Here is a 26,745-nt window from a genome sequence, read left to right on the forward strand (position 1 = left end):
GAGCATGTGGAGAAAGAGAATCCCTTTTGCACTGCTGGTGGGAATGCAGTCATTCTGGAAAACAGTATGGAGGTTGCTCAAAAAATTAAAAAATACCATGTACCTCAATTTAATGACCAAAGGAATCACTTTTCATCATTATCCTAGTCATAATATTCTCCTATCATATTTCCTATATTTTGAGATAAAAGTTTTAAAGTTGCTTTACACAATTTAAAGCAAATGCGGAGCTGAAACTTTATTTCTTTTATGGATAATTAGTTATCCAAGGACCATGATGTATCTGCAAATAACATTCTTATTTATCATATGTGTGCTTTGGCACTACATTCTGTTATAGTGGTCTATTTATCTCTTCTATTGCCTTGATTTTTATAGTTTATTATAGTGTTGTTGTATATCATCATGTTTGGCAGGGCAAGTTTCAGTCTTTGTTCTTCAGGATATCATAGTCATTCCAGGCCTGTTGAATTTCCATATTTATTTACAAATCATATTATTAAGTTCCAATGAAAAATAATTTCATCTTTTTTTATATATAATTGTGTTGATTCTGTATGTGTATGGATTCTGTGTAGATCTGTATGGAGACAACTGACATGTATAACATACCATAGCTTTCTATAGCTGAAAATCTGGTCATCAGATTATTAATAATGATTTAGTATCTTTCTATAAAGAACTTGTCCAACTTTTCTTTCAGGATAACAAATATATTTTTACTATTCACAAATATGACTGAATTCATTTCTAAGAGATTTGGGTATGATGATTTTATACTACATATTTGTTAACGTTATCTAATGGATCCATGTTTGTCAAACCAACCTTGGAGTAATATTTACCTGAAGATTCTGAAATGCTTATTTTATTTTACAAATTACATCACAACTACTAATTTTGAAAAACATATGCAGGATGTGATATCAGGAAAACATGGATTTCATACCATGGTAGTTATCAGAATTATCAAATTCAATATCAAATTTAACTTAAACTTGTTCATGTTAATTGGCTCTTTCAACTAAATTAGAGATTTTCAAGTCAAGATTTAAAAGAATCCAACCATATGTTATTTTCAAGGGCTCCCCATATATCCTGTCTCATGTTCATCTATTAAGATCCAACTGCAGTATTCCCAGCAGGACTTGCAAGCTTTGCAAGCTTAAAAGTGTACATTTCCAAGATGGCTGCTGCTGCTGATTTCCATTATAACTACTCTTGTCTCAAAGGCATAAGGCAGAACCAAATTAAATCAGCCCATGAGGCTAAAACTTGGATAAAGCCAATTAAACATACTTAAAAAGATTTAGTTGAACCTGATCTAGCATTAGCTGAAAAAGATATATGGTATATATAAGAAAGTTGAAATAGGACAGGACCCCCTTGCTGATTTCCAAGGTCTTAACTGCTAGTAATAATTGGTCCAAAATCCAAGCTTACAAAGAAAAACAATCTGTTTTTGATTATAGGGACCCCTCTGGTCTGTCACAAATTTATAAAGAATATTAAGGTCTAGAAGAGGGAAAAGACACTCCCACTGTTCTCTCCAATTTCTGTATAGATGTTCAAAAATTTCCAATAAATGGAATCGTTAAAAAACAGAATATCACCTGACTTTCTGTTTCTTCAAGTACGTTGCAGGAGTTAGCAGAACATTTGAGGACAGAACTGATCAAAGTAAGGGAAAACTCAAGGCAAAACTAATGGTTCTCTAAATTAAACAATTAGATAACTGATGAAATGAGTTATCCCATATGTGAGTGAAAAACAGATAAAGGCATTTGGCAATATTTTAAGGAAAAGGACCACTGAAACACTAATTCCCCCGCATTTACTCAAACATGGAGAAAGTAAGCAGGATGATGTCTTTTTCCTGTTGTCCAAAGTAGTGTGTCCTGTGCCCACACTTACCACTATCTTCCAAAGGGAAAATATCTGTACAATTAACGGACAAAGGATCCCTTTCTTAGTGGACAAATGAGCAATAATTTTATCACTAATATTACCACCACTCTGTCACTTCTTCCCTGAAGTAATCATACTGTTTTAGTCAAATCAATTTCAATCACTCTTCAAATTCCACCTTTATCACCTCCTTGTTTGTTCCCTTAAGCCACTCAAGTAGTCAGAATAGTGGGAGGAAATTTGTTATCTATATGGGGTGCCTGTAAATGTGAACATATGGTTTCTTTCTTGAAGTCACAGAAAAACAATCCTTAGCCATGTGATGACACAGACTGACTACTCACTTTCTAATACTGTCTCTACTGGTATGTCTGTCCCACACAGTCTCTGAGACAAAGACGGCCCAGGTGTGGCTGTGTACACAAACTTGAAAATAGCAATTAAACTGGCTATGATTTTCTTAAAACTAGTCCCATGCTCACTGTCTTTATACCTCCAGAAAGGACTTACTATCCTCTGTGTTATCTCTAAAAATGTTACCTCTGTCTGTCAAATAGGCAAATGGGTGAGGTTATTGCTCTGTACAAGACTTAAGATATATTGATAGGTCTGTACTTCTTCACTTCCCTCTAAGTGCCAAACCTAATATCATCCTATCGTCAATCTCTGAGGCAAATACTTATTTTAAAGTAGAGAATCTATGCTTAGTATTAGGGCCAGTTTCATGAGCATGCAACCTGTGCAGTGACACAAGCCCTTGTTCTGAGAAGTGCCCTGAGCTTGGTTTCCAGCTGCTATCATCATCTTGAATTTCTTAGTAATTTTTGAAAAAGGAACTCCACATCTTCATTTGCAGTGGGCCCCACAAATTAAGTTGACAGTCCTACCCAGCAAACTTTAGCATATCCTTGCACCTAGACTCATAATATCTACTTATATACATAGTAAGAATTCAACAGTATATGTGAGCAATGCTTTCTTAAGGGTTTAAGAAGTACTCTCTTACTTTTTTCGGCATAATCTTATGGACAGACTCCAGTTCTGTCAGACTCAAGTGCATTACCTAGCCCATAACAGTATGCAAGGAAAAATGGAAAAGTTCATCATTGGATGCCCACACATGGTAGAATCTTATCTCCCATTCATAACTTGACTCTGCTACAGGCTGATATCGCCAAATAAGGATCAATTAGGCATGCTCAGTTTATAATCAAAAAGTGTAGGTAATTTTTCTCAATGATAAACCACGGGAACTACTCCATGCCCTTTAGTTTAGAGATTTGGCTTACTAGATATGACACCAACATGAGAATACAACTGAACCTTATAGAACCTGATAAACATAAATACTGCAGGAAATCTCCAAGAAACAGTATCTTATCTACCTAGGAATAAACCTGACTAAAGAGGTAAAAGATCTGTACACTGAAAACTATAGAAAGTTTATGACAGAAACTGAAGAAGACACACACACAAAAAAAATGGAAAAACATTCCAAGCTCATGGAGTGCAAGAACAAATATTGTTAAAATGTTGACACTACCCAAAGTAATCTACACATTCAATGCAATCCCTATAGAAATAACATCAGCATTCTTCACAGAGATAAAACAATCTTAAAATTTGTATGGAACCAGAAAAGACCCCGAATAGCCAAAGTAATGTTGAAAAAACAAAACCAAAGGAGGAAGCATCAAAATTCCGGACTTTACACTGTATTACAAAGCTGTAATAATCAAGATGGGATGGTACTGGCACAAAACCAGACACGTAGATTAATGGAACAGAATAGAGAACCCAGAAATGGACCCACAAATGTATGGCCAATTAATCTTTGACAAAGCAGGAAAGAGTATCCAATGGAAAAAAGCCTCTTTATTTAGCAAATGGTGCTGGGAGAACTGGACAGCAACATGTAGAAGAATGAACTTGTACCACTTTCTTACACCATACACAAAAATAAATTCAAAATGGATGAAAGACCTAAATATGAGACAGGAAGCCATCAAAATCCTACAGGAGAAAATACGCAGCAACCTCTTGAGGCTGCAGCAACTTCTTACGTGACATGTCTCCAAAGGCAAGGGAAATACAATAAAACCTTTGATTGTGAACAACTTGTTCTGTGAGTGTTCCACAAGATGAGCAAACACTACTAATAAATTTTAACTTGATAACCGTGCAATGTCTTGCAATATGAGTAGTATGTGATGCTAAGCCAAATGGTTCGTTAAATTCACTTTGATATACAAGTGCTTTGGATTATAAGCATGTTTCCAGAATAAAGTATGCTGATAAAAAAAGGTTTTAGTATAAAATCAAAATGAACTATTGGGACCTCATCAAAATAAAAATCTTCTGCACAGGAAACAATTAACAAAACTAAAAGGAACCAATGGAATGGGATACGATATTTGCAAATATCTTATTTACAAAATTTACATATTGGATAAAGGGTTAGAATCCAAAATCTATACAAAACTTACCAAACTCAACACCCAGAAAACAAATAATCCAGTGAAGAAATGGGCAAAAGACATGAGTAGACACTTTTCCAAAGAAGACATCTAGATGGCCAACAGACACACGAAAAGATGCTCAACATCGCTCATCATCCGGGAAATACAAATCAAAACCACACTGAGATACCACCCCACACCAGTCAGAATTGCTAAAATTAAAAACCCAGGCAACAACAGATGTTGGTGAGGATGTGGATAAATGGGAAACACTTTGCACTGTTGGTGGGAATGAAAACTGATGCAGCCACTCTGGAAAACACTATGGAGGTTCCTCAAAAAATTAAAAATAGAACTACTCTATGACCCAGCAACTGCAATACTAAGTATTTATCCAAAGGATACAAAAAATGCTGGTTAGATGGGGCACATGCACCCCACTGTTTATAGCAGCACTATCAAAAATAGCCAAATTATGGAAAGAGCCCAAATGAACATCAACTGATAAAGATGTGGTGTACACGCACACGCACACACACACACACACACACACACACAATGGAATACTACTCAGCAATGAAAAAGAATGAAATCTTACCATTTGCAACAATGTGGATGGAACTAAAGTGTATTATGCTAAGTGAAATAAGTCAGAGAAAAACAGATATCATATGATTTCACTCATATGTGGAATTTGAGAGACACAGCAGATGAACATAGGGGAAGGGAAGGAAAAGTAAGATGAAAAGAGAAGGGAGACAAAACATAAAAGACTCTTAAATACAAAGAACAAGCTCAGTGTTCCTTGAGGGGAGGTAGGTAGGAAGATGGGTTAAATAGGTGATGACCATGAAGGAGGGCACCTTTTGGGATGAGCACCGGGGGTCATATGTAAAAGATGAATCACTCCTAAACCCAAGATTATCCTGTATGTTAACTAACTTGACTTTAAATAATAAAAAAACCCAAAGAACAACAAAAAAAAAATAAAAACAAAAACAACAACAAAAAGGAAACAGTATCTTACAATGTTCCTCAGTTAAAAAGACATCATCAGACCTTGTCAAAAATGTTTGTTCTGTGAAAGATACTATGAATAGGATGAATTGACAAGCTACATATCAGATGACAATATTTGTAAACCACACATTCAACAAAAAACTTGTATCTAAAATATGTAAAGAACTGTTAAAAGTCAACAGTAAAATAAACAAAAACAATCCAATTAGAAAATGGGCCAAGATGCAATACTTAGATAAATCTGTAGTCAATTATGCCATGAAAAAAAGCCAATCTAAAGTTTATATACTGTATTTATTATGTATGTGTGTGTGTGTGTAAATATACATGTTATATATATAAATTTATGTAATTATAGGTGTGCCTGGGTGGCTCAGTCGGTTGGACATCAGACTTTGGCTGAGGTCATGATCTCACCATTCCTGAGTTCAAGCCCCGCGTCGGGCTCTGTGCTGACAGCTTGGAGCTGGAGTCTGTTTCAGATTTTGTGTCTCCCTTTCTCTCCCTGCCCCTCCCTGACTTGCACTGTCTCTCTCTCTCTCTCAAAAATAAACATTAAAAAATTTATGTAATTATGTACTATATAATTTCACTTATGTAACATATTTGAAATAAAAATATAGAAATAGAGAAATATTAGTGACTGCTAGAGGTTTAGACAGGGTGAATGGGTGTGGACGGTGGAGAGTTGTGACTATAAAAGGCAATACCAGAGATCCTAGTGGGGATAGAATCTTAACCAATTAATATCAACAATATCCTGGTTGTGACTTTGTACTAGAGTTTTATAATACATTACCACCGGGGGAAACTGAATAAAGAGTACACAGAATCTCTCTGTGGTATTTCCTACAACTGCATGTGGATAAACAATTATCTCAAAAAAGTTTAAAAAATATACTTCTTTCATATACTGCATTGAAACTGTTACCATGCTACATCTTAGGTATTTTTTTCATCTAACTTTTGATTTTGCCCATATTCCAATCAAAAAGTCTCAAGTCAGTAATTTAGGAGCCTTGAAATAAGATGAAGGCAACGTTGTCTATTGAGATTCAAACTTAGGCTGTAATTTCAGCTATGCTTATGGTCTGATAATTAATGAGGGCTGTTAAATTAAGCAATTAATTATGTCTTTCGAGACTTATTATTAATAATCTCTGTTCAGTTCCAGTTCTTTACTATGGGCAACAGAGTTATATTTAAATGTTTTGGCTGACCTTCATTTTTATTTAGCAGATATAAGGTTATTAAAGCAGTTATGAAGAAATATAACATCTTTAGTTGATCTTATAATTGGTATCTTTGATTTTCTAAAGGAATAATTGTGCTAGCTGACATTCAGACCAATATGGAAAGGAGGAGGAAACCGGTACCCTTACAAAAGGGTAATGCAATGCTATGGAAACAAATTATCTTGTTTGGGGAGGGCTATAAACAAGATTGTAGCTAAGGATGTAGCAACATTTGTGGTGTGATGGGAAGAATATGCTTAGTTCTACCACTTAAAATACAGGTTCAGCTAAATATCAAACTCTGATGGAACTTGTTGCATCCAGAAATGCAAAGACCAAGAATAGCTAAGTCAGTCTGGAGCAAGACAAACATGGTAAGAGACGCTGGCTCTACCTGTTAGTGGAACTTAGTATAAAGCTACCACAATTTAGGCAGTATAGGATTTGTACACAACTAGACAAAAAGTGAAGGCCCTTGTGTTGAGTATGTATCTCCTTTATTCTCTTTTTTTCCTCAGAAGTCTTCTTACCTTCTTCCTTCTTTACCTCTCATCTTCCTGATTTATGAATATTGGAGTACCCTGTAATTCAGACTTCAGACAATATAAACAGTGGCTTTACTTAATAGGTTTAAAATAGATCACTGTTTTACATTCTTATACTTTATATTAGTGTAATACAAAAAGTTATTTAGCCACAAAAAAATCAATATCATGAATAACAAGGAAAGAAATAAAATACTTCTATAGAAGGAAATGTTAAGGTACTTTGGTTTGATAATTCCAACATAAAAGGAATACACATGGTTAATTAATATCTGAAAATGCCGTTTTCTTTTTTTCCTATTTTTGTTTTAATCCTACTTCTTTACTTTTTATTTACTTTTTGTTCCTCTATCACTGAGGCCATGTTCTTGCATGTTCTTGTATTCTGTTGACAATATTAAACTGTTCTCTAAAATACTCTGTAATCATATTTAAAGCTACTGCTTCTCTTAATCTCCAGAATGATTTTCCTTTCCCTTATAATGCACTTTCTGCATGCTGACTTTTCCTGTCTACTCATCTTCCAGCAGAGAGAAAGAGAAAATGAGAGAGAAATCTATCCAGACCCTATAGTGGCCAAAAGAAATTGTGTGACTTGCCCTTGGCTTCTCTCTCTTGTGCATTTGGTGTTATTTTAATCCTCTTTTCAAAATTACAGCCAGAAAACAGCTAGATATAGGCACATCTCTTAGCCAGTTTTCAGTCTCCAGGCGAAAGCAGGGAATTTGTCAGACTTTCATCTAGCATAGTCTTAGTGACCCAAGACAGATCTTTTCTTCCTCACTCTCTAGTTATATGGCACTCTTAGCAGTTAAAATACATTAATAAAATCAAATAACCCTCCAAAACTTAGCTTCACTCATATAGTATTACCAGGACTATTTTTGTTGTTGTTGTTTACTACCTCCAGACTCTTTATTTATCAGATTGGTTTTTGCTTTGACTCTTTTCAATGATATTTCAGTTACAATTAACTTCTAATTAAATTTGTAAAAAATTTCTTATCTGATATACAGGTATTTTTCATTATACAGCATTCAAACTTACGGGCACTTTTTCTCTGCTACATTTGTGTTCATAGATTGGGGATGTCATTAGATTCGCTTGAGGAAGTATTTGTTGTAGAAATATCAGATTTCAGGATTTTGCTTATTTTGAATACCACTATTCACTTCATTTTCTCCCTAGTTCTTTCCTGACTTTGTTATAGAGCTATGGGAGAAGAGAATGGCACACTAGTTCTGGGGCAGAAGTCCTGTACTTGTTTCTCCTGATTGCATTAAAACACTTTTCCTCTAGGGGCGCCTGGGTGGCGCAGTCGGTTAAGCGTCCGACTTCAGCCAGGTCACGATCTCGCGGTCCGTGAGTTCGAGCCCCGCGTCAGGCTCTGGGCTGATGGCTCGGAGCCTGGAGCCTGTTTCCGATTCTGTGTCTCCCTCTCTCTCTGCCCCTCCCCCGTTCATGCTCTGTCTCTCTCTGTCCCAAAAATAAATTTAAAATGTTGAAAAATTTAAAAAAAAAAAAAAAAAACACTTTTCCTCTCCTCGCTTGCCTCTTGATTTGGAACCATTATAGTATAGCAAAAAGAAAATGACTGAATGCATTTTAGCTCTGTCACTTGGTCAGCCTTCAATGGGCAGGCTATCTACTTTTCTGAGTCTGTTTACTCATCTGTAAGACAAAGATAATCCCTCTGGGGACTGATGAAAGGATTACTTGAGATGACAGCAAGTAAGGATCCAATGAACATAATTTTCATTTTTTGATTCCCTGAACATCCAAAACTGTTCATTGTCTTCAAATGTGGAAGTGGTTAGAATTGGAAAAGGGTAAGCGCTAGTGTCCCTTTTTTCTTCAAACTTAGTATGTTTGCTTTCCAAAGAGACTGGCAGAGTAAATGTGATAAATAGAAGCAAAAACTCACACATGTACATTCTCTTTTCCTTTCCAAAATCTTCTCCAAAAACTGGCAAACATATACCTTCCTCTGAAAATTGCTTAACACTTCACATGCCAGGAAAGAAATCTTTACTGAGCACCTAACATGTGTCTGGCTCCATAATAGTTATAAGGGATTTTAGACAATAAGTATCCAATGTTTAGCACAAGTAGTCATAACCTCTTCCTTCTTGAAGGTAAATGTTGAATAGGGAGATACATATTAATCCAGAAATCATACATACAGATATAAAATTATAATTTTGAAAAGAGCTAAAGGGAGGTTCATGACCTGTTACAGACTATAAGTTTTGGAAGTGACTTAGTGAGAGAAGTAAGGGGAAGTTTTTATAAGGAAGTGTTTTTTTCACTTGAAATTTGGGTGTTCTGAAGATTTAGAGACATGAATACAAAGAGGAAAAAGAGGAGGCTGCATGATCAATGGCTCTGTGTTGCAAAGGAGTATTCCAAGTTAAGGAGTCAGAAAGACTACCTTTATGTCTAGAGAGGAGAGAATGAAGAGGAACATGATGTTGGATGAGGTAGGATAGCTAGGCAAGAGCATGTCTTACAAGGACTTTCAGGATGTTTCGGTTACCTACTACAATATAACAACCACCCTATAATTTAGTGGCATAAGTCAATAACCATTTTATAATGCTCAAAGATATTGTATATGAGTAATTCAGAAAAGGCACAATAACAATGGCCATCCTCTGCTGTATTATACCTGGAATGACCTGAATGGATGAAGACTGAAATGGCTAGGCCTGGAGGACTCACCTCAAAGACAGTCTCTTCATTCCCATATCTAGCATCTGAAATTGAATTACTGAAGAATGACTGAGCTAGAGCTGTCAAATAGTGTCTAAATGTGGGCCCTCTAGTATGGTAGTCTTAGAGCTGTCCAATTTCTGACTTGTCACCCTAGTACTCTGGAAGCAATTGTTCTACCAACAAGAAGGCTGCCTGAGATTATAGTCTTGAAAATTACATAGTGTCACTTGTACTCCAGGAGGTGAAGCAATCACAAGCTCACCCAGATTCAAGGAGAGGGAATACAGACTCCAGCTCTTGATGGGAAGACAGTCAAAGAATTCGTGGACATGTTTAAAAACCACACAGGACATGTTAAGAATGTGTTACTTTTATCCCATGAACAATGGAAAGGGTTTTAAGGATGGGACAATCATGGTCAGGTGTGTTTTTATCATAGCACTGGCTAAATGAGGGACAGATAAGAGGAGAGCTGGAGTAGAGGCAAGTGGACAAAATGGATGCTCAAAGAAGCAATGCAGGCAAGAAACAGCACTAGCTTGGACTATAGTGGTACTGGCGAATATGGAGAGAAGAGCATAACTCTGAGAGAGATTTCAGAGGTTAAGACAGAGAACATAATGGTGAATTAGGTAAGAGAGGTGAGAAAGAAGAGAAGTGACAAGGATAATCCCCAGCTTGTTGATTTGCACAACTAGATAAATGAATGACAGATTCCTTTTCTGAGATTAGGAACAGAACTACAGCCAGAGAGGAAGATAATAAGTGCTATTTTGCAAATAATTTGGGAAATTCTGAGATATCTAGAAAAAGATATCAAGTCAGTTACTGATTATATGGTTCTGGAAAATAAGAATAGGATAAACTCATGTTAGCAATTGCCTAATATTACTTGGATTGGTTATCATTTTGGTGACAGTACATGATTCAGATGTTGTTCAATGACCCACTGAATACTTTTTGAGAATCTATGTGAACACAAGTATAGTAGGAAAAGGACTTATAGATACATTTCTTATCCTTAAATAAATTAACATGCAGTTAAGATAGCATAGATGAGGACATGAAACGTTCAGAAACATTAAGTCAAGGGTGCCTGGGTGGTTCAGTCACTTAAGCATCTTGATTCTTGATTTCAGCTCAAGTGGATGATTTCATGGTTCATGAGTTCGAGCCCCATGTTGGGCTCTGCACTGACAGAGTAGAGCCTGCTTGGGATTGTCTCTCTACCCCTCTCCTGCTTGTGTTCTCTCTCTCACAAAATAAATAAATAAACCTAAAACAATTTTTAAAAAAACAATAAATAAAACCAATTCAGTAAATATTGTAATGTTTTTGTAATAGATTGGAGTGGTAGGAAGGTCTAGTGTAGCCTAGTAGGGGTAGATAAGTCAGGTCCCAATTGGTCACCTGAGGACATAGCTCTGGGACAGTTTAGGTACACAGGTGTTCAGTGATAAACATATTATATAATAAAAATGTAGAAAATCTGCTCAGAACTGAGTTATTATTACATAAAACTTCATAATAACATGACATTATTTTCAATAGTATGTTTGTGCTTACTAGTTAATAAAGCCCAGTGCTGACTTCTAGTTATCACCATTCTCTCCAGGATAACCTCTCCTCATGACCCTTAGGTAATATGAGTTTATGGCTGGCATTATAAGAGAAGAAGCTCTTCAATAAGGATTCTAGCATCCTTCGGCTTCTGATCTTTTCTAATCTTGTACCTTTCCTGTAAAATAAATCACACTTTCTAAAGATTTATGGAATTATAAAAGTGACCTTGTGACAGGAAAATGCTGTATTAAATGCTTTGTTAAATTGAAGATGCAGATAATAAGTTCTAGAGCAGTGCATGTTGTGACACGTTATTGGGTCATTAAATCGACTCAGTGTGCCATGGCCAAAATTTAACCAAATGAAATAGAATATGATAGGATAGGAACTACTAAAATAAAATGGGTGCAAAATAATATAATGTATTTAAATTTGTTGTTATTATTACTATTCTCACAACATATTTTCATAAGCTAAAGTTGATTCCATAAATCTTGACCCCATTAAAAATAAAGGAAAGACACAAGCTCAACAACGCACCAGATTTGCATGTAGCGTTGACTTCATGTGTCCCATGCTATATTAATTTATAATCCAGCTAGCCCCACTAGATGCATTAAACATCTTTTCTAATATTTGATTTTATATTATTCATATGGGAATTTCTCTCTAAATTTTATACTTAATAAACCCAAATTTTCTATTAATGTTGATATGTTTTAATTTTTTCATACATTACAAGAGAAAGTATTTTTGTATAACGTATCAATATTCTGAGAAAAATGGTGTTATTTCAGGGTTGGAAATTTATTTTAGTCTTATTTGTATACCTAGTGCCCAACTGAGTGCTTGATGAATTGTGGTTGTTTAAAACATGTTTGTTTAGGCCACTGAATAAGTGGACTGATTCATTAATAACATACTAGGACAACTATCATTTTGTATAATCTTTCAGCTTCAACATAAGAGAAAGGAGCTGGTGCTTGAGGGGGTTTGGCATGCTCTTGTAGAGGCTCTTCCCCTCTGTGATGACAAATAGTTTAAATCTGGCTGCATGGCAACACATTATTCTCCTACTTCAAATCACCTGCCCCAGGCCTCAGACTGTCCCTGTGAGAATATAATTCCAGTCCTCTGGCTCACCAATTTAGTATGATGTCACTATTTTCCATGTGGATAATAATGATACATATTAACCAATGAACCTGACCACATCTGGTCTGAAGTTCTCTAGTAATCAAGATCTGTTCAGAAACCCATACCTCCATCTAGTGAGTCAACTTTTGTTCACCTCTACTGCCCTTTAGGGATGGTGCAGCAAGAATGAGTCCTCAAGTAGACATTACAGTGAGTGACTGTGACCAATGGTATTGGTCATCAGAAATGGTCCTATGTTTAAGAGAAGTAAGCAGCACTCCTCACAGTGTGATTTGCAGGCTCCCTAGGAATTCCATCGACCCTGACTGAATGAACTCTGAAACCTGGATTTCCATGGCAGTGTTTTACCTCCACCGACCTGATAATCCTACTTGAAATCTTATCATCACAGGGACTTCTCATATTAAAGTATTCCATTCAGGATTTTTCTTTCTAAAAAATTTATAATGAATGAATCCACTGTTTGAGAAAGAACTAAACCTCACTGTCTGGCTTACCTGCTTAGAGGACTTTATCGAATTAACCATTTCTTTTCTTGGAAACAAAGATGAGAGACTGGCCAGGTAAGGGTCAGTGGAGAGAAACTCTTGCTTATATTTACATAAAGGAAATGACATCCTCCATATTTAAATATCTCAGAAATACTCCTGTCCCTTCTGACCTTATTCTGAACTCAAATACTGGGCTTTTCTTTTTTTATATAAAGCTGTTTCTTAATTTTCTTTCACTGAGGGCCCAGTTTCTCAAAGACATCATTAAATACTTCTCTATAAATAATGCTGCTGAGCTCTTATGTCTCTTTTAGAAGACTGGATTCCCACAATATCAAAGAAAATGATTTCATCTGGGGAGGTGGAAATACACGGAAGTTGCTTTATCCAAAAAGTATATCAGATCACACATTGAAACTCTACCTTGTAAGATTAGAAATAAGGATTTGACATTTTAATTGGCATTCCTTGTGTTCATTGGGTTAAGATCTCTCAAGATATCAATCTGTTTTAGTGACAAAATTCAACTAGATCAAAATGACAGGGTTTGCGGCAGAACTATAAATCTGGCAGTAGTTATGTTCAGGTTCTTTCCTACAGTGGTAGTAATTTGCTTTTATGTCAGACAATCTCAAGGATATGGTCATAATGGGGTTCTAGTGAGCTGTTGGGATTCTGTAGGGCAAAATGGGATGTGAATTAGCTGATATTTTCTATGCTGAAGTATTGTTCTGATTTGATCAAATGTTGATGGATTGGTAAGGAGGGCACAGTTGGGCTTTTGGAACTGAATGCGTGTTACTCTGCCAGGCTTGTTCCTTTACTATCTCTCTGGCAATGTCTTAAAGAAGCATTGGCTTCTAATGATTAAATTATTTAGGGCAACACTTAATTGGATTGAAGTCCTAGGGATGAGTTAACTTAGAGAAGGTGCATCAGTGAACCTTTAGCAGCAGGACACATTTCTTCTATTTTGTGAATGCTGAAATTGTGTTTGGGAGACGATATTTTTTTTTTTTTGAGTTTTAGAAATCCCAGCAAAAAAAATCAGAAGTCTTATTAAATACACTAGTATTGTCAAAATTCCGATTCAATCAGAAAAAAAAGCAGAATGAGTTGGACATTCTTTAAAGAATTGTATATAACTTTTAAATATTTTTATTTCTGTGTATATTTTATGCCAACATATTTAATAAAATTATTTCTTGTCTACTACATATCTGACAAACTGAAAGGTCTTGAGATCATGAAAATAATCTATTTTCTTTGCACATATTCCCCCCAGTAGCTTTAGGTGAAAGGAAGAGAGGAGAATGAGTAACTTACAAATCTCTCAAGCGTTGTTCAGTATTCTACTTTGTAAGATAGTTACTAATATATATTTTATTTATTATGATAGAGTTATCTAAAAGAATTTTCTTAATTATATGATTTTTATCCATCATCATTCTTAGAAAAGTCTCAACTGCATAGTGAAAAGTCAGAATTTGATGGAGCAAAAATTAATACATAATTCTGTACATTTTTAAAGGAGAGATTTTGCTACAGAGCTTGCTCCTGCAGAATATAAAGATGAGAGTAAACCTATTGACAGATAATAAACTAGAAAGAGAGTTTAGGAGACAAATTTTTAAAAAATAGCTGAAAGGGAATCGAAATTCTAGTTAAAGATGGAAGACTGAAGTATCTTCTTTCTGACACTCACTAGATGACAAGTGAGTTTTAAAAGTTATATATTCTCAGAGACTAAAAAAGGTGACTAACGACAATCCAACAATAAAATGTCAGAAGCTGGAAAACAGATGCATAGTGGCAATGCAAACCTGTGAAAACTGAATCCCACATTTGAAGTAGAGAACTCTGTAATACAATCTATATCTATAATGAGATTAAGTGTGATAATTTGGAAAGACCAGTTACCTTTGAAAGTGGTGATAGGGGTACCTGGGTGGCTCAGTCTGATTTCAGCTCAGGTCATGATCTCATGGTTCATGAGTTCAAGTCCTGCATCAGGCTCTCTGCTATCAGCACAGAGCCTACTTCAGATCCTCTGTCTCCCTCTCTCTCTACCCCTATCCCACCCATGCTCTCTCTCTCTCAAAAATAATAGACATATTTTTAAAATTAGAACAGAAGTAATAAAATGGGATTAAAAACAGGAGGACTGGTTCAAACTCTGTTTTAAGAAATAGATCCTATGTCCGCTCTCAAATTTCACACTGCCCAGACATTCCCCCCCCCCCAAGTCCCTAATTCTATGAAAGGATAAAACAAGCCGCATGACAGATTGGAATACATACTTGCATTGCCTATAAATCACCAATAATCTTGGGGAAACAAGCAATAAAAATATAAAAGATCTAAATTAAAACTGCAAATAATATGAGTGAATAATTAGTCATAAAGGAAATACCAGAAGGTCTAAAGTCAATTAAAGAGATATTTTACTTTTTTGGTTATTGGAGAAATACAAACTAAACTAACACTGAGATACCACTTCAATTTTATATTGGGGGAAAATATGACAGTTAACTTCTGGGGCAGTGGTAGAGAAACAGAAATACTCTTAAAATGCTGGTAGGATTGTTAATGAGTATGGGTAATTTGTAAAACAATCTTTCTTCCTAAATAACAAACACAGTGTTTTCAATTTTGTCCTATCAGTTTAGACCAAAGAGACTTTAACGTTGACACACAGAGGTATTTACCAGGTATTTGTCTCGGACCCGTTCTAAATAGAGTTGAAGTTAACCCTGGTGTCCATCATCTGAGAAACAGAATGTGCATTTTGACTAGTTTAGATTTATGATATAAGTGGGATAATATAGTACTTGTTCTTCTATGTCTGGCTTATTTCACTTAGCATAACATCCTCCAACTATACACACACACACACACACACACACACACACACAACCACATGTGCTTTATTCATTCGTTAGTGGACACTTAGGTTGTTTCCATGTCTTTGCTATTGTAAATTATGCTGCAATGAACATGGAAACATTAAATATGTGAGGATCTTTATAGTTAATCATACCTTAATAAAAGTAAAAGTGGGAAACACCTGTCCTTGAGTGTCACAGCAACTAAATAAATCCACATTAAACAATATGTAGAGTGAAAAACAGGAAACAGAATGAGACATACAGCACAACACCAACACTACACTAAAGTGTATGTACACTTAAAATAATACTAAATACAGAATTTCCATGGATTAAAAATATGTGCATAGATGAAGAAAATGGGTCTGTATAAGAAAAATGATGAGGTTAGAAATAGGACTGCATGTTCAGGATGAATGAGAAAATTGATAAATAATGATAGCATGTCATTCAATAAGGATGATGGCTAGCACAATTCCCAGTCCCTGGAATCCTTTAGACAAACAATAAAAAGCGAACCACAAAATGTCATCAGAAGCAAGGGGGAAATGTCCAACACAGTACTTAACACATAGTTGTTTGTTCAATGATTGCTTCTTCAATTGAATAAATAATTTGTGAATGAGCAAATAAAAATGAACGAATAATATGTGGTTTATGTGCTATGAGGTTTATTATATTAGATAGAAAGTAGGTATAAAAATAGAATGTGAGCAAAGAACACTTTTTTCCCCCTACATAATCTGAGTAGATGTGTGTTACAATGATTGATAATTGGTTTGGAGTAGGACGTAGTTATGATTATTTATGAAATTGAAGGAAACATGCAGAATTGATTCAGATGATGCCAATTGTGCTGAAAAAGCATGATGGTGGTTAGAATTAAATTCATTACAGTAGTTTCTGACCACTGCAGGGGACCTTAGGTCTAATCATAAGAAAAGGAGACTATGATCAATTTAGAAATCTCTCTAAGGCAAACATATTTCAGTGGGAAATACATTTTCCTATCCACAATGTTTAGTTCAGCATAATTAACATGAATAATTCAGGACAATTTCCTGATACTTATTATATTTGAGAGCTTAGCTGGATCCTAACTGCCCTCCAAATGTAGTCAGAATGTAAATTTCTCAGGAAAGAGTGGGAAGTAGGTAGTTTGATTAAAATGTAATATGTATTTAGAATTAACAATATTCAGGGTCTCAACAAAATGACCTTAACAGTATTATTTTACAGAAATACATTTGCATAATTGTTGCAATGACATCTCCCTCTTTTCCCAGTTCTTCCCCCACATTTCCTTACATATTAAATTTCTCCTTTGATCTATAGGCTTTCATGGAAAGGAACATAGCTTATTTTATAGTTCATTTTAAGTTGAATGCCAGCTAAATGAGGGAGTGTGGTTTTAGCTCTGCTTTTCTAAAAATGAGAACATTTAATCAGTTATTTGTACTGGGTCATGTTTGCTATATTCATTTCATTGTACCAGACACCTCTGTGAATGTCCAAGTTAGTTCCCTCTTACTGTATGTAAAACTCAAAAAGAGGTATTAGGGTACAAGACGGGTTATAAAAGAATGAAATTTACATAGTTAACTAGGATTTTTTTCAAGCTCTCTGAATCAATTTGAAATATTTTCAGTATGCAACAAAATATCTGAATAGAAAGTCTTGACAACCAATAAATGGGAGAACCACAACTAAGTGCTTTCCCTGATTTAAGGGATGAAGAGATTTCTTCCACTGGCTTCATATTTTGTGTGGCAACAGTTGAGCATTGCCCTGCTCTCAGAGAATTTGTTTTGATCTGGTCTTGGGGATCCAGAGAGGAGTCTGGGTCTGTTTTTGAGGGTAAACATTTCAGATGGAAACCATAGGGTAAAACAGAAAGGGAGAGGGGTCACAGGCAAGAGTATCAGCTGCCATTCATGATCAGCCAAAAAGGATACTTTTTAATCTCATCAATACTACAGTTAAAAGTTGTTCTTAACTATTATATTTGCACTTCCCTGATATATTAGGAATTGTTTATACTTTTGGATATAAAATTAGCTAGTTACATTTTCCACCTAGAGCATTCATTGTCTATATTTGGTCTTCTTTCTTTATGTGGAGCTCATCTTTTCCTTATTAATTTGGGAGAATTATTTGTATATGATGATTACCATTAATTATTCTCATATATAATAAAAACATGTTTCTCAGTTTATATTTTATCTTTTTCATCATAGTGTTTTCTAAAAAGATTGTATATATTTTGAGGTTTATATAAAAATACTTATAGTTCTCTTTATGGCATTAGTCCATACTTACTCCTGGAAGCTCTGTGGTTTCATTTTTCATCAATAAATATCTCATTTGTCTGTAGTAAGTTATTAGTTAGGGATTTAACTGACTTGAAGTATAATTTTATCATACAAGGTTTTAAAAGAAATTTTTGTAATAATTTTATATTTATAGAAAATCCAAAGGTGGTGCGAAAATTTCTCATCATATCCTTTGTCCAGTTTTCCTTAGTATTGAACATCGTATAGAACCATTAGTATATTTGACAAAATTAACAAATTAACATTGGCACAATACTATTAACTAAGTTATAGATTGTTGAGGCCTCTTTGGTTCCATTTTTATACTTTTTATTCTCTTTTATATGTCTGTCTATTTCTATGTCAACACTAACGTTTACATCATTATTAATTTATAAATCATTTTATTGTCTTATGGAGCAAAGCCAAATTATTCTTTTTAACAAATTTTGCTTATTCTGGATAACTTGTTTACTCTTCCAAAGGGACTTTCCAAATAGAGAGTAAGATTTAAGAAAATGTAATATGGAACTTTAATTTCTTCCCTAAAGTTTAATTTGTGGAGGATTAGTATCTTTAAATTGTTTTCTTAATACATATACTTTGAACCTCTTGGTACATTCCCCCTGCTTCTCTTCATAGGTGTGAGGGCTTCTCTTCTCTTTGCTGAAATCCAGTCCTTCTTGCTCTACTATTTTGTGGAGGAAATGCCCCTGGTCTCTCTTCCTGTAGTCTGCAATTAGCAGACTCAACTCTATATCCACCAGAAGACTTCTTAAATCTCTGCTGTTGCTCCCATTCATTGTGAAGGGTTTTAGTGAGTGTCTCTGATGTTACCTCTGGACCTTTCTATATTAAGTAGGATACAATCAGGTCCAAGAAACAAAACTATGGAAAATAGTCTCTCTTGTTTACTTTATAAGAAGTCTCAAAATAGGCGATTCCATAATATCATCAAAAACACAGACTCCCGGGGGCGCCTGGGTGGCGCAGTCGGTTAAGCGTCCGACTTCAGCCAGGTCACGATCTCGCGGTCCGTGAGTTCGAGCCCCGCGTCAGGCTCTGGGCTGATGGCTCGGAGCCTGGAGCCTGTTTCCGATTCTGTGTCTCCCTCTCTCTCTGCCCCTCCCCCGTTCATGCTCTGTCTCTCTCTGTCCCAAAAATAAATAACAAACGTTGAAAAAAAAAAAACAAAAAAACAAAAAAACACAGACTCCTAATTTACACCTTTCTTTACTACTGTCCTCAGGGTGTTTGTACCTGTGCTTACCCCTTCATGGTCCAATACGGATGTTGCAGTTTCAGGCAGTATGTTCTCACACAGTATCCCAAGCAGGAAGAAAGGGAGTATTTAGAGAGAAGTCTCTCATTTTTTTCTCATTGATCAGAACTTGGTCGTATAGGCATTCCACACTAACTGGAAAAGATTGAGGAAAACATTCCTGGAACAGGGACTGTATTCACCATGATTAGCTTAGACCAACCAAGGGAACAATAAGAGTTTGTTAACAAGTAACAACAGTAAGCAATAGATGTAGGATAAATAATCACTGACATTATTAGTATCTCTGAGCTAGAATATATATACATATATATGTATATGTATATGTGTATTTATATATACATATACACATATATATATACACATATACATATACATATATATGTGTATATATATATGTGTATATGTATATATATATAAATCTTAATGACCACTCTCTACAACAGAATGAGAAACTGACTTATGATACAGAGTACCTATTCCATTTCTCTTTTTGCTCCTAGCTGATTCTAATGATATCTCACTTAGGGACTCTATTTCAACCTAGGCCCAATTGTCAGCATGAAATATCTTCTTCTGATACTAACTTAAAGTTCTTTGGAACATTTAAATTGTGATGAATTATATTTTTATGTGCTCACTTTTCCATTGCTACAGATGATTAAAAGGATAAGATTTTTCATAATAGCAGTGCTATAACCACAACTTTTACAACAATCAAGCTTTAAAATAAACTATCAGTTTACATTCTAAGTATTTTTTACTGATATGAGGACTGCATACTTAGACTCTATCCCTTTTCATTTTGGGAGGTGCCACCAGTTCCATTATGAAAAGCAGAGAGAAAAGCATGGGAGCATAGCTTGCTTCCTTTTGCCCCTTCTGTCTGAGAAGTTACTCATTTATTACTGACAAAGGTTAGGTTTTAAGAAATGGCTCAGTGTAAGGTTCAACTGCACATCTTCTAAACAAATTCCCCAATTAGGCAAAATTGCTGGCCCAATCACAGGCAAACCCAATCCTGTATGGCTCAAGTGGGACAATGCATATGAGAAGAGCCCACTGATGGAAAAGTAAATTAGAAAATGGTCTTCAGTAGGCAGTGTGATCCCAAAAGGAAGGAGGCAAAAGCTGACCCAAGTATCTCCATTTATTAATATCAAATATGCCAAGGAAACCACCTCCTTTCCCTGGAGTAGAAAGAATACCCAGACACGGTAAGGGCAGGAAATATACAAATTGAGTTTGGTTATTCAAAAGGGGAACATTAAATTATGGGGAAAGGATTTTCCCTCCAAAATTTTATATTTCAGAATTAAATTCTATAGTTCCTCCCTCTGAGTGGTACACTTCCATAAAGCTGCTGTTTCAAAAGTCAGGAATATTATGTACATATTACACACTCATACACACACAACTTGTGTGGCTATTAATTTAATGAAGACATCACAGCACCACTAATATGGCCTTTGAAATTATCTACTCCAAACCCTAAAGTTTACATAACTTAGGGCCCAAGAACTTACCTGTCCATCTCCACCCCTGGCCTTCAGATTGATTTGCCAATTAGTGCAAAACTTGGACCAGGACCCGTGGTAATCATCCCCCAGGGTAGTGCTGTCCTCACTACAGAATTCAGTGTTTCTTATAACTATTAACAACGAATATCATTGATAAATATGGTCATATATTTATCTGTACTTTGTTTTGTATTGTCCTATGAGAAAGACCTGGCATGTATCAGATGAACACCAGTACTGTTCTCCAGGACTGTGAAAACTACCTAAAGAAGGGTTTTTACCACAATTCTGCTTAAAATTGTCTAACCATAGGAAATAAGAAAGTAAACTACTATTAGATAAGCCTGTTTACTACAAAAGTGATTTTAACTAAAGTAATCCCACACTTTTAAGAAATATCTGGCACTATTAGATAAGCCTGTTTACTACAAAGGTGATTTTAACTAAAGTAATCCCACACTTTTAAGAAATATCTAGTAGTATGTCTAATACTGCTACAATTTCCTGAACTATGATTGATCAAAGCAGTTAGGGCAATGATATAGAAGCCCACAATTCTAATTCAGCAATCTTGGAAATCAATGAGACCACAGGAAACAATTCCTTGTTTTGCAAATAAGCTGGAACAGAACAAGCCAGGGGAAGCAGACCCCAGCTTCTGAAGACATGAACAAGAAAGGAACTCTTGGCAAAAGGCTCTAGGCTAGTCATAGTATGGCTGCTGTGGTGTTCATGCTGCTAATTCCAAGGATTCTTTAGGAATTTACAATAAAAACATAAGTGAACTGAGAGTCTAGAAAGTCTCTCTCTTAAAGAAATAACAAGATATACTCCATCTTGAGCTTGTGTTGATGCCCCTTCTTGCCCCCTTGCCCCTGCACCTCCAGTAAAATAGGGTTGATCTAAACAAGCCTTATTGACAGAATGACTAACTGGTACCTATTCTTCTCAGCTCCTATCCCCTATCTTCTAGCTTCCCTTACCACATTGCCTAATTCCAAGGAGCATGATCTTCATCAAGATTCTGGACTGAATGCCTATCTCTTGCCTTTTTAGCATTACACTCAGATCCCCAGAGCCAACATGTATCTTACCAAACATTCACACAGAACATATATGCCCCAGATAGCATGTTTGTAAATGCAAGTAACATAAACATAAACATAAAACAGAGTGTCCTTAGCTCATAATAACACACATGTTGAGACAGGAGGCAGATTTTAGAACTAGGTGTTTTATGGACTGAAGCACATCTTTAAGGACTCAGGTTTTTGGTGTCTCTCACCACTCTGCTGTTCTGCTTCTTGTGGTTCTTGCTTACGAGTGAGGAAGAACTGTCCCTAAAGATTACACTCAACTTCTCCTAAGTCATTGGCCAGAATTCAGTCATACACCCATTCCTAAATCAACACCTGTAGACGACCTGTAGACTAGGATTTCTCAACCATGACACTATTGACATTTGGGACTAGATAATTCTTTTTTATAGGGAACCACCTTACACACGGTAGAAGGATTAACAGTATCCCTGGATGCCACCCAATGAAAGTCATACTTATGTCCCCAATGTGACAACACATTTCTAGACTTGCCAAATATCCCTGAAGGACAAAACTGTCCCTAGTTGAGAACTACAGCTTTAGACTATTAAAGTTCAATCCAAAAACTAAAGATGAGTTGAACTTCCATTGCAGCACCCAGTTCCATGAGAGGGAGATAGCTACTTTATCCAAAGCAAGATTCTTTTAGCATAAAATAGATGAGAGTGCTGACATGTGGGTAATCCACAATGTCAACAATGTGTTTAAATTAAGTCTTGCTTTAATAATGCTGATGATCAATCCAGGATCATCTTGATACTGCTCAGTTATTTCCTATCCATTGCCTTACTGGCTGTCAAAGAGAAATGTCTATAATGTCTTTCCCAGATAGAAAGAAGGAATCTTTGATATAGAGGGAAGCCTTTCTCTTTATGAAAGATCTGATTTCTGCCATTGGCCATAACTTCTCAGTTGGACTACAGCCTACAGCTCCTCCTTCCCAAACAAATTAAGCAGTTGTCAGTTATCTGCATTAACACATCACTGTTAGCATTTGAGGTCTGTCAACAGCTTCAGGATTTCCAGAATATTTGGGGTGAGTTTGGAACATGGATAAATATTGCACCTTTTGAACAAAGTGAGTCAATTGGCACTTGAACTGACCTCTCCTTTTGTGTATCTATCTGACCAAATATCCAGTAGCAGGATCTATCTTACAGTCATTGTGAATCTTTTGCTCTGGCCCTCATTTAGGCTCCCCTCTCCTCAGGAACTCATAAATACAGAAGATGTCCTCTAAATTGCTTTACCATAAAGATGACAAGTAGAAGGTACATGCTAATTATTTTGGTGGGTACTGGAACACAGCTCAGGATAAACCCCACTCGCAGTTTGTGGAGTATTATTACATGCTGGCATTAATCACTTTCTTTTGTGAGCCTTTCCCAGGGACTGGACTGAATGTCTGGGCACAGATTTCTGTTTTAATGTTAGCAGATGCAGGTACCAAACTGCTTTCCTCTGGACTTATTGTCACTTGAATCACACAGTGATGATACTAGTATTTTAAACCAAGACATAGTCTCCAATAAAAAACACTTTGACATGACTTAAATTTTTAGCTGAAATGGACACCATTAAAGTTACAAATGGAGTTACAAATTTGTGCACTCATTCACTCATTCATCACACATGTATTTAGTAGGTACTATGTAAGTTCCTAAGGGTATACTGATGATTAAAGCATCCTACTAGAAAAATGAGGTATCATGATGTTTTCTATAGAAATCAGCCCCTTGGCAGACAGGGAAATTTTAAAACAATGACAAAAATGATAAATCTGTTGCATGCCAGCAGGGTGGGATACATGGAGAGGGCGCCATTGGTTGGGCATAGGCAGCTGAAGCCAAGTTGAGAAGGGTTTTGTGTTCTCATTTCACTTCATTTGCTAGAGATGAAAAGACATTAGCAGGGTGAAGAAAACTTGGTTTCTTCCTTTAACTTTTCCCTCTCATTACATAAGTAATTTCAGCAAAAGACTGTATGTACATGTATATACATGTGTGCATTTTGCTTTTTCATTTGCATAAATATTTTTCAGAAGTTAAGGTAATTTTAGAAAAGGGTTTTTTTGAGAAGACCTTCAATATTATTTCATAGAAGCAACTGCTATAACTGCAAAGAAATTTTTTTATTTTTTTTAATGTTTATTTATGTTTGAGAGAGAGAGACAGAGTATGAGCAGGGGAGGGGCAGAGAGAAAGGGAGACACAGAATCTGAAGCAGGCTCCAGGCTCTGAGCTGTCAGCACAGAGCCCGACGTGGGGCTCGAACTCACCAACCACAAGATCATGACCGAGCCAAAGTCAGTGGTTTAACCAACTAAGCCACCCAGGCACCCCTGCAAAGAAAATATTTTTGATGGGAAAAAATGTAACTGACCAAGATAAATAAGCTTATAATCATACAAAAAATGCAAAGTATGGCAGCTCTATTGACTTTCAGGTGCCTAGAGAACTCATAAGAGATTAGTAAGTCTAATATCAATGCAGATCCTAGTTTTTAGTTCCTCATATCACATATCAGGTTGATGAGAGATGCCCAGGTGTTTCAGGTCCTTATTAAAATTAAGGTGGCTTAGTGTGCTTTAAAACATGCTATTTTGCCCCCACTCCCATTTCATCTGGGCTTGACAACTGAGGTGTTGTTGTTGTTGTTTTTTTAATACTTAGAATAAATGGCCAAATACTTATGTATTTCCATCAATTTTTATAATTAGCCTGGCTTTTTCCCTCCAAGCTTAGTTGGAAAAATAACAAAGGATGAGCAGTTTGTGTATCATTAATCTGTATCCTCATTAACTAAAGTAAGATCTTTAGACAACAGGAAGAGATTGGGCTAATGATGGTTTCTGGCTGTTTGGTTGTTTATCATTCTTTCTGTCATTTTTCACCCTCTACATCCCTTTGATTGAGCCAATTGTGAATATAAGCAATCAATAAAGCTCCAGGTGCCATGATTTGGCACTTCTTTTGCATATATTATGTGAAATGGGGGAAATGAAACTGTAGTATAGTTAATCAATAAAAAGTTCAAGAAAAAAGAAACACAACACAACCTCTGAAATTTCCCAAGCCAACATTATGCAGCTATATTTTGTGGGTACATATCTATATAGAATTATGCCTAGAACATTATTTTGGGAGAACAAATATGTAATATGAATGCAGAAAAGGTCTACTTTAGCCACATACAAATTATATATCCCGATATATATTCCGTTAGCATAAATTTCATTTATAAATCATGTGCACATGCATATTTTTAGCAATTGACAAGTTCTGAACAGTTTCAAGAGATCTTATTCTTTTTCACATACGAATGAGGAAAAATATTAACATTTATTTTGGTACCTAGGATATCAATCAGACAGTAAGCATTTGCTATGTATGTTATCCACTAACTTACATGCAATAAAAAATAATTTCCCTGTATGATTCCTCTCCAAGTTAAAAAAAATGGATTGCAAAAGAAATCTGAACCATTATACCTGTGCAAGTCTGTGAGAAAACATACCAAATTATTAAATATCTTGAAAATGAGTTTTTAAACTTTACTTTTAATAAAAGTTACATATATTTAAGTTGTGTAACATTTCACTTATAGTAAAATGATGACTGCTATCAAGCTAATTAACATATCTTTCTCCTCAGTTACTTTTTTTCAATGAGAGCGCATGAAATCTACTCTCTTACCGAATTTCCATATCCAATACAGTATTATTCATTACCATGCTATACATTATATCTCTAAACCTATTCATCCTATATAACTACAAATTTCTGTCCTTTGACCAATATGCCTCCATTTTCCCCAACTTCCCACTCCTGGTTGCCACCATTCTGTTCTACCTCTATGCATTCGGCTTTTTTTAGATGCTGTATAGTAGTCCCCCCTTATCTGCAGCTTCACTTTCCAAAGTTTCAGTTACCCCCAAACAACCACAGTTCAGAAGCATATGATTCTCCCTCTGACTTACTGTCAGAAGGTCAATAGTAGCCTAGTGGCATGTCACAATGCCTGTGTCATTCACTTCAACTCATCATGTAGTCATTTTATCATCTCACATCATCACAAGAAGAACGAGTACAAAAAGATATTTTGAGAGACCCCATAGTCATATACTTTTACTACAGTATAAATTGTTAATAATTATCCCATTTTGTTATTATTGTTGTTAATCTCTTACTGTGCTTAATTTATAAATTAAACTTTATCATAGGTATGCATATAGAGGAAAAAACATATATAGAGAGTTCAGTAATATCCATGATATCGCACATCCACTAGAGGTCTTGGAACATATCCCCTACCAATAAGGGAACTACTGTAACAGCCAGTCCCAATTTATGATGATTCAGCTTAACATTTTTTTGACTTTATCATGGTGTGAGAGTGATACACATTCAGTACAAACTGTATTTTGAGTTTTGAATTTTTATCTATCCAGGCTAGTGATATACGATACAATACTCTCTCCTGATATTGGGCAGCGACAGTGAGCTACAAATCCCAGTCAGCCACACAACCATGAGGGTCAACAACAACA

At 35.6% G+C, this 26,745-nt stretch overlaps 1 long non-coding RNA gene across 1 annotated transcript in view; it reads right to left on the reverse strand.

The window, feature by feature from the left end:
* The window catches only part of LOC131486196 (uncharacterized), a 149,862-nt gene that overhangs the window by 122,401 nt on the left and 716 nt on the right, over positions 1-26,745 (reverse strand). The window contains exon 2 of the long non-coding RNA XR_009249229.1: positions 19,565-19,711. This is a non-coding gene — a long non-coding RNA (uncharacterized LOC131486196). The remainder of the gene's footprint in view (positions 1-19,564; positions 19,712-26,745) is intronic.

This window comes from Neofelis nebulosa, chromosome 9 (genome assembly GCF_028018385.1).
Source record: "Neofelis nebulosa isolate mNeoNeb1 chromosome 9, mNeoNeb1.pri, whole genome shotgun sequence".
Classification (NCBI taxonomy): domain Eukaryota; kingdom Metazoa; phylum Chordata; class Mammalia; order Carnivora; family Felidae; genus Neofelis; species Neofelis nebulosa.